This window comes from Elephantulus edwardii, unplaced genomic scaffold, assembly GCF_000299155.1.
Source record: "Elephantulus edwardii isolate Elephantulus edwardi_28Jun2011 unplaced genomic scaffold, EleEdw1.0 scaffold00135, whole genome shotgun sequence".
NCBI lineage: Eukaryota > Metazoa > Chordata > Mammalia > Macroscelidea > Macroscelididae > Elephantulus > Elephantulus edwardii.
In genome coordinates, this window is record NW_006399885.1 from 7,784,594 (window position 1) to 7,798,476 (window position 13,883).

Consider the following 13,883-nt stretch of genomic DNA (forward strand, 5'->3'; position numbering starts at 1 on the left):
TTTCAAGTAGAATTCTCCACAGTGTCAGTTTTATGGGTATGGGGGAAACTAATCACCAAGATAAGATTATAATGTAGATTAACTAACAACTAGTTCATACTTCATTTTTTGCTCCAAGTATGTTTCTGAAATCTCTTGAGCATTATGAAGAAGCAACTAAATGGCGAAGCAATGCAAATTTTCGTTTAATCCAACGTGAATTTCATTCTTTGAGCAAAAGAGGGTTTACACCAAATGAGATAATATTGATCTTTTGCTTTTGGTGAATCCAGTTGCTCTGACACATCGCTGCCAATTTCACAGACAATTAGACTCCCTGTTTGGCTGCACTTTCAGTGACACATAATTATTTTGGGGCCCTGAGGTGCAGAGGATGGACACTTTAATCCAAACCATCCAGAAAAAGTCATCCATTTTCCTTTTCCTTTCTCCCTTCCTCCCACAATGAGAACTGGTTTGGCCCGACAGTTAAGGACATCCTTTGAAAAAGTCTTCATTTTGGTACTATCTTGAAACCGTTGATATCTAATGCAGACATACCTGATGCAAGGAGAGAGAATTTTATAGCTCACATTTTATTTTCTTTTTTATCTTTTAACTAAGTTGACAACTGTTAACAAAAAAAAAAAATTAAATAGCTGTAATCCCTGACATAAGTCTGTCTCCATGACTCCCATTTTCTCTCAGGCGCCCTGGCTAGGTGCTCAGCTGCCATCCAGAAGGTAGGAGTTCGAACATTCCAGTCGATCTGTGGAAGGGAGATGTGACAGTCTTCTGTAATGATTACAGCCTCGGAAACCCAACTTTGTCCTGTGGCATCACTGGGAATCAAAATTAACTTGACAGTAGTGAGTTTATGGCCTTACCTGATTAGGGAGGGAACAAGACAGCTTCAGAATCCTGCCTTGTGTGAAGCTCTGGGGTTCCCAAGCCTGAGTCAGTGGGGCAAAAGGTGAACCTAGACTCTGCTGTGTGCAAAACTCTGGGGTTTCCGGTGCAGGTCTGGAACTGAATGTTCTGTCTTGCCTTGGGTCCTTGATTATTAACAAAGTCAGTGGAATTCTGGGAGAATTGGCTTTATATCACTAATATCACACACGAGTAAAATCATCCTGAAGATTATCCCAAAACGACTGGAACAATACATAGACAGAGAACTACCAGAAATATAAGCCTGGTTTAGAAGAGATCATAACACTAGAGACATTATTGCCAATGTCAGATGGATCTTGGCAAAAAGCAAAGAGTACCGGAAGAATGTCTATCTGTGTTTCATTGCCTGTGCAAAGTTGTTTGACTGTGTGGATCACAACAAATTGTGGCTGATGCTGAGAAGAATGGGAATCTCTTGATTGTGCTCATGTGAAACCTATACTCAGACCAGGAGGCAATCTTTAGAACAAAGCAAGGAAACAAAACATGATTTAAAATCAGGAAAGGAGTGTATCAGGGATGCATCCTGTCTCCAAAACTTTTCAATCTCTATGTGGAACAGATCATTAGAGAGGTTGGGCTTTATGAGGAGGAATGTGGCATCAGGATTGGAGAAAGACTCAACAACAACCTACATTATGCAGATGACACAACCTTGCTTGCTGAAACTGAGGAGGACCTGAAGCATTTACTGAAGAAGGTTAAGGGCTGTAGTCTTCAATATGGATTGAAGCTTAACATCAAGACAAAGATTCTCACCACTGGGCCAATTGACAGCACTATGATAGATGGAGAAGAGATTGATTTCCACTTACTCGGCTCCACAACCAACACTCTCCGCACCAGCAGTCAGAAAATCAAAAGATGAATTGCATGGGAAAAATCTACTGTCAGTGAGAGGAAGAGAGGATTTGGGAGCTTTGAGTATATTCAGAACTGAGTTTTCTTTCTCCACCCCAGGCCTGATGGAGAGAAGAAGGCCTATGTTCTACTTGATCCTGACTATGATGTTTTGGATGTTGCCAACAAAGTAAGCTGGGTTTTTCACAACTCCATAATACACACCCACTGGGTGCACATGACGCCTCTGTTACGTGACCAAAGCCTCATGTTTGGTGATTAGTTTAAACTGACTGACTGGGGAAAAAAATCTACTGTCAGAGACCTCTCCAGAGTACTGAGAAGCACCAGTGTCAGTCTAGAGACTAAAGTACATGGTCTAGAGACCAGGCCATGGTCTTTGCAGTTACTTGCTATGCATCAGAGAGCTGGACAATGGCTAAGGTTGACAGAAGAATAATTGATGGCTTTGAGTTGTGGTGCTGGAGACGAGTCTTGGACTGCCAAGAAAACAAAGAGGTCTGCCTTGGAGAAGATAAAACCAAGTTTCTCCTTGAAGTCCAAGAGGGACCAACCCATCCTTAGAGAAGGATATTGTGCTTGGAAGGGTGGAGGGACAGTGCAGAAGAGGAAGATCCAAGATAAGATGGATTGATATGGCAACTGGGACAATGTTTGTTGTGTCAGATTCAGTGAGACTGGCTCAAGACTAAGCACACTTCAGAACTGCTGTACATAGGGTCGCTATGAGTCACAGGCCACATAACATGGCACATAATGATGACAGGGGGGTTTGGTAAGTTTCACTTTATCTGTGAATGGTAAAAGCAGAATCCTCAGCAATTAAATTCTTACAGCCAGAAAAGCTGTTTTCTTTGTCTAAGTAAATACGCTGTAATAAAAGATTGGCTCTGTTATTTGCTCTTTTAGCAAACAACTTGGGTAATGCAGGATACATTATTGACTGAATGTCTTAATTATGTAGAGCTGCCGTAACAAAAAGCACCACCAATCAGTGGTTTTAAAGAACTGAATTATCCTTTTTTTTTAAAAATAGAGAACCTGGAAGTCTGAACTAGGCGTGGCTCCTGCATGCGAGCTGGTGCTTTCTTTTTCTGTTTAATTTCTAGAAGCTGCTGACAACCTTTTGCCACTTGACATCCCTTGTTTTCTCTCTCTCTCTCTTTCTCATATTATTCTGTCCTTTTTATAACTTAGAAGCAATTAGGTTTGAGACCCACTTAACTCTCGTATGACCTCATTGATGTAACAAAACTCAGATTTACTGTAGTCCAGTCGCTTCCCACTCACTGTGACACTCCATTGGGTCCCTAAGTAGTAAATAGGAACAGGAGGAGACTGCCTATCTTTCTCCTGTGGAGCCCTGACCACTGGAGATGTATGCCTTTTGTTTAGCATCACATCATCCCAGGAACTACACTGTCAGAGCTCCCTGATGTAATAAAAGCAAGCTCTATTTCCAAACAAATCCTGTCCCAGGTCCAGGGGCTCAGACATCAGTATATATTTGGAAGGGGAGGGGCACGATTCAGCCTACATCAGGGACTTTCTATAGTTTTTACTAGACAACCAGTATGATTTTATTCATTTTAGATAAGTAAAACCTGGCCTTGGCTACATCAAATGGCTTTTTCAATTTGTAATGACTGAGCAGTAATTTGATTATAAATTAGTCTCAGACTTTTTTTAAAAAAACATTTTAATATGTTTTAAACGTTAATAAACCTCAGACTATTAATTCAACTACTTTTAAATGAATGCCATGAAGTTTTTTGGTTTGGATGTCTTGCCTTTTTTAAAAAACAAACCCAGAAAATTTGCCAGGTGAGATTTGAATCGAAGTAGCTTTCTACCAACTTAAAGAGAGTGTCTGCAAATGACAAGGTCCCTGGGCTTCCCAGTCTGTTTTCTGGGATTCTTCCAGTTCATTCCAAGTGAAAGTTCCCTCTTACCATGAAGCCAATTATCTTCTGCCTCAAACAGAACTTTTACTCCATTTTTTGTTTCCCTTGTCGCAGTAAAATTAATACCATTTCCATTTGCTCACGGGTAAATCAAGTGTCACTCTGCCCAGCCCCACCATATGGAAAGAGTAAAACCTCATTTCCTTTCCAAGAAACCTGCCAGGCCCAGTCTGAGCAGTGACCAAGGTCCTGGCAAGAGACCCTGTTGTAGGGAAAGGAGGGGAGTTGGTGAGAGTGTTGACCAGTGAATCAGCTGCAAGCTGCCGTCTGGTCCTTCACTGCCAGCCTGGGAGTGAGGAGCATGACAACTGAGCGGGGGCCAGGAAGCCACCTACCTGCTCAGCTCCAGACGTGCTTCCACAAACACATATGCACCTTGTTTTATTTGAGGTAGATGGTGTTTATTGGCTGTCATCTGGAGTATTATCCATAGTATATGCTCGTGTGTGTGTGTGTGTGTGTGTGTGTGTGTGTGTGTGTGTTGACAGTTTGAATCTACAAAAAGTTCCTCAGAAAAGATGGGCATTCTCCTTCTATTGCTACTGACAGCCTCAGAAACCCAGTGGAAGGTTCACTGTGAGAACAGCCTCCATGACAGTGAGTTTGAGTGTTTTGAGGGAGGCGTGTTCAAGAGAGCTCTGGTGGCATAGTCTGTAGGGCATTGTGCTGTACCTCTCTGATGCTTGGAATCCACCAGGGGTGCCATAGGAGAAAGGTGGCCTTGGAAGCCCACTAGAGGATCATGTCCCTTGGTTCTGACTCCACAGCAGCGAGTGAAGTGAATGCATGGGTGCATGCATTTATATATATGTATTTGTTTGGTTGATTGGTATGTACCATTGAGTCAGAACCAATCCATAGCTGACCATACCTACATAAACACACATAGAGAGTGAGCAAAAGATGTATAAAAACACATGTGCGCGTGTGTGTGTGTACTTGGGACAGAGGAAGAGTGTCCATCCTTCCAAACTTTTGGGACTGCAGCACAGCTACTCACCACTAGGTCACCAGACTTTTATTAATGATGCTACTATAAACATCAGTTTACAAATGTCTGAGTCCCTGCTTTCAATTCCTTGCATAGAATGGCTGGCTTGTGTGGTAATTCTATTTTCCACTTTCCATGGATTCATTTATAATACATGCTGAATGTCTAAACCATAGTTAACCCTCCCCTCCACAGCAAAATATTTGCATGTTTATGTGGACACTACTTCATTGATCAGAGAGCCTGTTTTTGTGATCTCTTCAATTCTGCCTTATACTCTGAGCCCAAAATATTTGGTTTTGAGTCAAGGAAATTTGGGATACTTCTGAGAAGAGAAAGTGCGGTGCTAGGCAGTTGCCTCTGACAGGCCACGTCGCCTAACTGTGATTTCCCTTTCAGAACGTGGGCTGAAGTGGGTCCTGGATCTTCTTTAGAAATACTGAGTGAATGGCAGTCCTGATTGTTCACAGCTCCCCACAGCCAGCCGTCAGTCAGGTGGCTGAAATTTTTCTTATGTTCACTGAGGCATAATATTATTGTGCTGCACCTAGAACTGCTGAAAAAGGTTTTAAAATCAGTAGGTATGAATTAAGGAGCAACTGAAAAACCCATTTTATGATGGCATCATAATAAACCAACCCATGGAATTGCCAAAACACAAGCTCAATGCTCTAGTCAAGCCCAACTCATAGAGGGCCTATTGGACAGAGAAGAGCTGCCCCATTGGGTTTCACAGGCTGTACATTTTTTCCCTTTTCTTTTTATTATTATTATTAATTGCAATGAACATCTACAGAGATTTTGGACTTTCATTCATTCATTGTTGCACTTTTCTCCCCACCCACCCCACCTCCACCCCCAGTTTGCTCCTCTCCTGGAAAAGCAGAAGAAAAACTCCTTCATTGGTACATAATCCACCCAGCCGCACACCTCCACCCCCACCCCAAGTATACTCCACTCTGCACCCCTAATTCCGGACTCTTATGATGATCATAATGCCCTAAAATATATTACTTTTAAACTATTCGCTCCCTCATCGGCTTCAATGCAGTAAATATAATTTATCCAGTCTGCGTTATGCAGATGACACAACCCTGCTCACTGAAACTGAGGAGGACCTCATGCACTTACTGCAGAGGGTCAAGGACTGCAGCCTTCAGTATGGACTGAGGCTCAATGTCAAGAAGACAAAGATTCTCACCACTGGACCAATCGATAGCATCAGGATGGATGGCGAAGAGATTGAGATTGTTCACAGCTTCAGTTTGCTTGGCTTCAAGGTCAACACTCTTGGCACCAGCAGTCAGGAAATCAAAAAACGTATTGCGATGGGAGAGTCTGCTGTTAGGGACCTCTCTAAAGTACTCAAGAGCAACGATGTCTCTCTGGAGACTAAGGTCTGCCTGATACATGCCATGGTTTTTGCAATCACTTGTTATGCATCAGAGAGTTGGACAATGACTAGGGAGGATAGAAGGAGAATTGACACCTTTGAGCTGTGGTGCTGGGGAAGAGTATTGAATATACCCTGGACTGCCAAGAAAACAAACAGATTCATCCTAGGGAGGGTTAAACCAGGCTACTCCTTGGAGGCAAGGATTCTGGGGCTTCGTCTGACATACTTTGGACATGTTGTAAGGAGAGACAGGTCTTTAGAGAGGGACATCATGCTGGGTAGAGTGGAGGGACAGCGCAGGAGGGGAAGACCCTCTATGAGGTGGATTGATTCAGTGACTGGGGTAATTGGGATGGGTGTGTCAGAGGCAATGCGATTGACACAAGATAGAGCAGGGTTTAGGGCTGTTGTACATAGGGTCGCTCTGAGTCGCAAATGACTTGATGGCACATAACAACAAATAACAACAACATTTTAATGAAGGCAGTCTGCCTCAACTTTCTTTCCTGTAGAGTAGCTTGGTGGTTTCAAACATCAGCCTTTCAGTTAATGTCCCAGTGCACCATCAAAGTTCCAAATATTGCAGCATTTGTATACTCTTGCAGTAGACCAAGGATTTCTTCTCATTACTGTGTTTTTGAATTTTTGTGATTATACACTACTTTGAAAAGCTTTTAGCTTCCACTACCAAGCACGCCATCCTTTCTAAATGCATTCGCTATGAGCACTTGCAAAAGCAGCTCCTCCTTTCTGTGTTGCCGCCTTGTCTGCTCTTCCATCTGGGAACCGGGTCTGCTAAAAATAAGAAAAGAGAAGCATGAACCACTCAGTCACTTTTTCCATGAAGGCCGTCAACCTTCTAGGTGAAGACCCATCATTAGACTATCTTAAGTCGGTGTGGGAACACCATGAAAATACCACCACTTATTATCCTGTTAAACCAGAGCTTTCCTGAGGGACCAAACCAGCATAACTTTTATTAAAATAAATGATGGATTATATGTGATACCTGGCTAATGAGTATTTTTATTAGAAGCATGAAGTTTAAATTACCCAGACCCCTTTTCATATCCCCTCGCTTATGCGTTTCCAAAGTGTTTACCTATGACAGCATTCTTAGGTACGCTGCCATGGGCTTGCTCTCCAGGAGCAGAAACTCATTCATATTTCTTTATAAAACAGAATGCCCAAGGCCAGTGAACACAGAGCAACCTTTTCTCTTTATCTGCCTATCTTCTGTGCTCTGCTTGTCATCACACAATGCCTTCCGCAGTTCTACAATGATTTCATATCCTTGCTAGCATCTCAGCGAGTTCTGTGAAAATAAAAGGTTAAAAGGCAAATTATATATACAAATAGGCCTTTATGTTCTTGTTTTAACTCCCTGACTAAACTAATTTCTTTGAAAGCTCTTGTATTTACGTGTTGTTGCAATTTGAATCCACTAGCTGCTCGCTTGGGAGAAAGATGGGCAGTCTCCTCTCGTGCAATTTAAAGCCTCTGAAAATGTGCTGGAGAGTCAGCTATGGGTAGTTTTTGGCTCGATGGTACCTAACAACAGCAACAAAACTGATTTCTTTGAAAGCTATCATGTTTATGTTTTATTCATATTGGGGATTTAATACGTCATTTTATTTGCTGTGCAAGCCCATCTTTTCAAATATATTCATGCAGGACTTCAGGAGAAGTCTCAGAAGCAAAAAAGTGAAAAGATTGCAATTGAGTCTATTTGTTTTCAAAGCCCCTACTAATCTGATGGGAGTTGTGGCAGCCTTAGCTACAGGAAGTTGAGCTGTTAAACCAAAGGCAGAACTCTAGCAGTTTGAATCCACCAGCAGCTCTACGTGATGAAGATGGGCAGTGTTCTCTTGTATGATTTACAGCCTTGGAACCCCAATGGAGGGTTGGCTGTGTGTCCCTTAAGACTCAATTGCAATGAGTTTGAGCTTTTGTTTTTAGTTTAATAATCTGATGGATCCCTTTCACTGGCTTTGAAAACACCCTGAGGATTCTGATACTCATCCATATGTGTCCAATCGCCCATATCTTCTCCCTTCTGTGGTTGTCTTACTCGGTTTTATTGTTTGTTTGTAATAATCTTTCACTGTGTTTTTGATCAAGATTTACATAAGATATTAGGTTCCCGTTCAATAATTTCTACACAATTTGTTCTGTGACACTGATTACATTATGTATTGTGGAGTCATGAACAGTCTCATTATTTCTCATCTGGTGGTTCTGTTTCCATTAATCTAGTTTCCCTACCCCCTTACATTCTCATCTGTGTTTTAAAGTCATTATGGACCATTTGGCCTCATATAGATGAATCTTCTTTTAAAAGAAGCATAGTATTCCTGGGTGACCATTTTGTAAGCTAACATGCTGTTTAGCCACAAGGTGATCTGAAGTATTCTGGTTCAAGGTGTGAAAAATATCTCAAGATAATTGCCTCAGGGAGCCCTCCAATTCAAACCAGTCCACTAGGCCTGTCTGTGTTATTTGTTTGTTTGTTGAAGAATTTGAGGTTCTCCTCCCTATTTTTCTGCCATTCTTTTGGGGTCCATCTATTGTAACTTCATTAAAACACTCATAGTGGCAGCTGAACCATCTATTTCTTCTGGTCCCAGGGTAGATGAGGATTCATGTAGACTGTTTGCCCTGTAGACTAGCTGCTTGTCTTTGGTTTTCTTCTATCTCCTTTGCTTTGGAAAAGTACATACCACTCGATGTATCTTGGATGGCCATTAGCAATCTTTTAAGACAGTAAGACAATATTCTAAGAGAATAGTTCATAAACTAGGACAGGGAACATGACATTAGAGATGTAAATTGCCTGAGATATCTGACAAGACTATGGCTTGGATCCTTTAAACTGAGAAATCCAATCCTAGGAGGTATTTAGTTATGTCTAAGAAGTATTAACAACGATGTTTCCTTGATATATATATCCATGCACATATATTTATGTGTATATGTGTATATATATATCCATGCATGTATATTTATATTTATGTGTATATATATCCATGCACATTTATTTATTTTTATGTATATCTCCATGTACATATGTTTATATGTATATTTGAATATATGTGCTTGAAGTCACACAGATACATATAATTTCACATATATGTGTATGTTTGCATGTACACATATATATATATATGCCTATATAGTTGCTTCATATATATGAAAGTTGGACAGTGAATAAGGAAGACAGAAGGAGAATTGATGTCTACATTGTGGTGCTGTTGTACAGTATTGAATATAGTCAGAAGAACTAATGAGTAGATTTTAGAGGAAGAGCAATCAGGGTGTTCACTGAGGCAAGGATGTTTTGAAACTTCATCTTTCATACTTTGAGCATGTTGTCAGGAAGGGCCAGTCCTTGGAAAAAGGCATCATGCTGGGAAAGGAAAAGGGTCAACAAAAGAGAGGAAGACCCTCAATGAGATGGATTAGCACAATGACGATATCAAATGAGCTTGAGCATTACAGAGACCATGAGGATGGCAAAAGATAGAGCAGAGTTCAGAGTTCAGAGTTCATAGGGCCCCTGTGAGTTGTAGTTGATGTGACAGCGTCTAACAATAGCAACAACATACACATATGTGCCTACATGCATATGTACATACCATACTTTTTGTTGTTGCTTTTGCTACTCTTTCAAAATTATATGTGCCATAGCAATTGCCCAAAGATTCTTCTTTCTTCTGTACATTTTCATGACATCATTTACCTTTGTCAAGCCGTATACATGTTGCTGTCATTCCGTGTTACCATTCCCATCATCAAAAGTAACAAGTTCCCACTATCTGTAGAGAGAGCACTCGTCAACCCCAACTCTAAGCCTCCACCCCATCCCTATAACCACTAACCAACATTGAATTAAAAAAAAAAACAACCAAACAAACCATTAGCCAAAACCCCCACTCATCTTAATGCCATTGTGTTGGAACTAACTCATAGCTGACCTTGCAGGGGGTTTGTAAAGACTGCAGAGTGCTCGGGAGACGGGAGACGATTGCCCATCTTTCTCCCTTGGAGTCACTGGTAGATCCAAACCACCAGAGAGACCACCCTGGGTTAGCAGTAGTCTATTAATTACTTCACAGATTGTCTGTATATTCACCTACTTACATCATTTCATCAGAGTGAGAACATGCAATATTTAGATTTTTCTGGGATTGACTTCTTTTCCTCATTGGCCTCCTGGACTCTTAGTGGGCACTTAGATGACCCAGGCACAAGCTATAGGATACACCAGCCTCTGGTAATAAGACAAGCTGTCTAGCCTATGCCTTTGAACACACTAGATCCCAGCTCATGGGGAGATCAGAATTTATGTGCCTGTAGCTCATGTTTTAAAATGTACATTTAAAACCCATCTGTGTTGTTATGAAACAAAATGTGTATGGAAGATTGAATTAAAAACCAAGGTACATTGTAAACTCTCACTCAAAGCACAGCGAACATGTAAAAAATAAAATCTCTCAGTATTTATTTATAGATTACTTACAATCTTTACTTGGAGTAGCTCTATAATCATTTCCTAATCAAGGTCATATTAGCTAGAGAATTTGGAGAAGTGATTTTAAATTGTGGAAAGTAGTATGGCGCTTTCTCAAAAAGTTGCAAATAGAGATACCATTTGACCCAGCAATTCCACTACTGGGAATATACCCTGAAGAGACCATAGCTGACATCCAAGCAGAGATATGCACACCCATGTTTATTGCAGCTTTGTTCACAATAGCAAGGAGTTGGAAACAACCTAAGTGCCCATCAACAAACGAATGGCTAGAGAAGCTGCGGTATATTCGCACAATGGAATACTATGCTGCATTAAAAAACAAGGAACTCATGCAATATTCTCTGTAAATGTTTATGAAAATTAATGAAATATAATTATAGAAAAAAAATTGTAGACATCACTTCCTCTATGGCTGAGCACAGGAGATGCAGAATCATCCTTGTGTTGCAACCCATTGTTGTCAAAAGTTGGGTATGCTCTTGGCCAGCTTATAGGAGCCAGTAGAGTGGGAACACCATGCAATTGCTGAGTGTATTTGGAATTTCCTCTACTGAGGCCACACTCAATGTGCAGTGCTCCACACTTCCCTCTCATGTAATGAGTGAGTGTGTGAACACCAGCATGCCTTTGCAATGGGTCATGATCTTTTATTCTATGGCCTAAGGTATCAGTCCCCAGTGTTCTTTAATCTAATGGTCCAGCTTTCCTGTTAGTAGCCGACTTCTTAGGATCCTACACCCTCTACCCCTAACCCAGAAGGTCGCATAGGGTGCTATTCTAAACGTGGGTGATTCTGGGTGGTATTGGTTAAGGAGGAGGGAGAGAAGACACAGTGGAGTGAGAGGGGTTTCTGGATAGCAAGAGAGCATCTTCATCCCTCAGGACTGGGCAGATATGTCCTCCTGGATCTGTGTCAGGCATAGATATGAATGAAATTGATCACTACACCTTTCTTCCAAGACACAAAATATATAATGATTAAATGAGTAGCGAGATTTATTGGTACTAAAGAATTGTCGACAAGCAAACAAGCTTTAAAGGACCTCTGTAAAGTGCTTGAAGAACAACGATGTCATCTTGTGGAGTAAGGTGCATCTTACACAAGCCATAGTTACTTCATGTGCATATGATGGTTGGACAAGGAATAAAGAAGATCAAAGAAGAATTGATCCACAATTAACACCCTTGAAACCAACAGTTAGGACATCAGACGACACATTGCACTGGGAAAATCTTCAGTTAGGGACTTCTCCAAATTCTTGAGGAGTAGTGATGTCACTTTGAAGACTAAAATGCATCTGGTTCAGACCATAGTCTTTCCAATTACTAGCTATGCATCTGAGACCTGGACAATGAATAAGGATGACAGAAAATGAATGGATAGCTTGGTGCTGTGGTGTGTGAGAAGAGCACTGAACATCCCATGAACTGCCAAGAAAACAAATAGATATGTCTTGGAGAGGGTGTAGCCAGAGTGCTCTTTGGAGGCAAGAGTGTTGCTGGGAGGTGCTATTACTTGGAGAAGGACATGATGTTGGGAAGAGTGAAAGGTCAACGAAGGAGAAGAATATCCTTAAACAGGTGGATTTACAGAGTGACTGCTGGAATGGGCTCTTGTGTGTCAGGAAGTATCTGGATGGTGTAGGATAGAACATGGTTCAGATCTTTTGTTCATAGGGTCACTATGAGTGTTCTCGATTTGGCAACACCTGACAGCAACAACAAGAAGAATTGATGCTTTTCAATTGTGACATTGGTGAAAAAAAAAATACTGTATGTACCATGGAGTGCTAAAAGAACAAACAAATCTTTCTTGGAAATAAAAGCAGCCAGAATGCTCCTTAGAAGCAAAGATGGTGGGACTCTGTCTCATGTACTTTGGGAGTGTTATTGGTAGAGGCTAGTCCCTGGAGAAGGACACTGTGCTTGGGAAAACTAGAGGCTGGGAGAAAAAGAGGAAGAGCCTCAATAAGGTGGTTGACACAGTGGCTGCGGCAGGGGGCTCAGGCATGGCCGTGATCATTAGGACAGCACAGGAGCAGGCTGCATTTCATTCTGTTTCTTTAGGGTCTAAATTGATGGCTCCGAACAACAAATAAAGAATTCGTTCATATATTTGTGTAAATTAGCATGTAAAATCTCTTTGGAATAGATTACAGGCTGAAGATTCTATTACTCTTATATTCCAAAATCCATGGACCAGATAATGTGGGAAAATGAAGAGCAAGGAGTTGTGAAAGATGTCTGTGTATAGTCTGAAGGCAGAATATATCCAAGGGAAACCTTGGTTTTGCTCTTAAAAAAATTTTTTAAGTAAATTTTTTAAATTATTTTTTGTTTGTGTACCGTCAAATAGGATCTGACTGGTATGGAGGAGATTGCCCCTCCTTCTCCAGCAGAGCATCTGGTGGATTCGAACCACGTACCTCTGGGACTGTAGTGCAGCTTCTTGCCACTAGGCCACCAGAGCTCCTTTTAAAGTAAATTTTTATTTATACTTGTTTGTTTACAAAGTTCATATATAGATATCTCTGCCTTTATGCCTGTGGGTACAATTCCATTTGAGAGTTAACTGTCTACTATGTAATAAGGCAAGATTAAGGTAGGATGCTCTTGAGTCACCACAGTCATCCTCCACATTCTTGCACTGCCACACTCAGGTAAAGCAGTTTTCCTTGAAGTTAAAAGCGAATGCTGGGGCAAAGTTCTCTCTCTTTCTCTGGCTCTTATATCCAGCTCCTCCTAACCTGACCCCAGGTTCTTGGAACTTGAACCATCCGCCTGTACTCGGAGCACATGCATCAGGAGGAACCTTCCTAATGCCTGAACCATTGATTTGGGGGGTATACCAGGCTCCATAACCACATTTGTTTTTTGTTTCTTTGACTTTTTTTTTTTTAAATTCTGTAAGATTGCAGCAGATTAAAGAACCCAAAGATGGGTGGGGAATATTGAGAGGAGAAACAGTTGATATGAGTTAATAAGCAGCAGTTGGGAAATTTGGACATTTGAAATCTCTTTAACTTCCACTCCACAGCAGTAAGCTTTGAGCAGATCCTATTAAAAGAAGTAATCCACACACAATAATGCTCTTAAAATAATTTTATTTGGTTTTTATTTCACCTTTTTTTTTTCAATGTTAGTTGATTTAGGACAATTTAGGATAACTGTGGAATTTTTTATGAGAAGTGTGGGTGTTTCTGA

General features: G+C 41.0%; 1 protein-coding gene across 2 annotated transcripts in view; it reads left to right on the forward strand.

Moving 5' to 3' along the window:
- The window catches only part of ATP8A2 (ATPase, aminophospholipid transporter, class I, type 8A, member 2), a 720,462-nt gene that overhangs the window by 641,459 nt on the left and 65,120 nt on the right, over positions 1 to 13,883 (forward strand). The window lies entirely within an intron of this gene.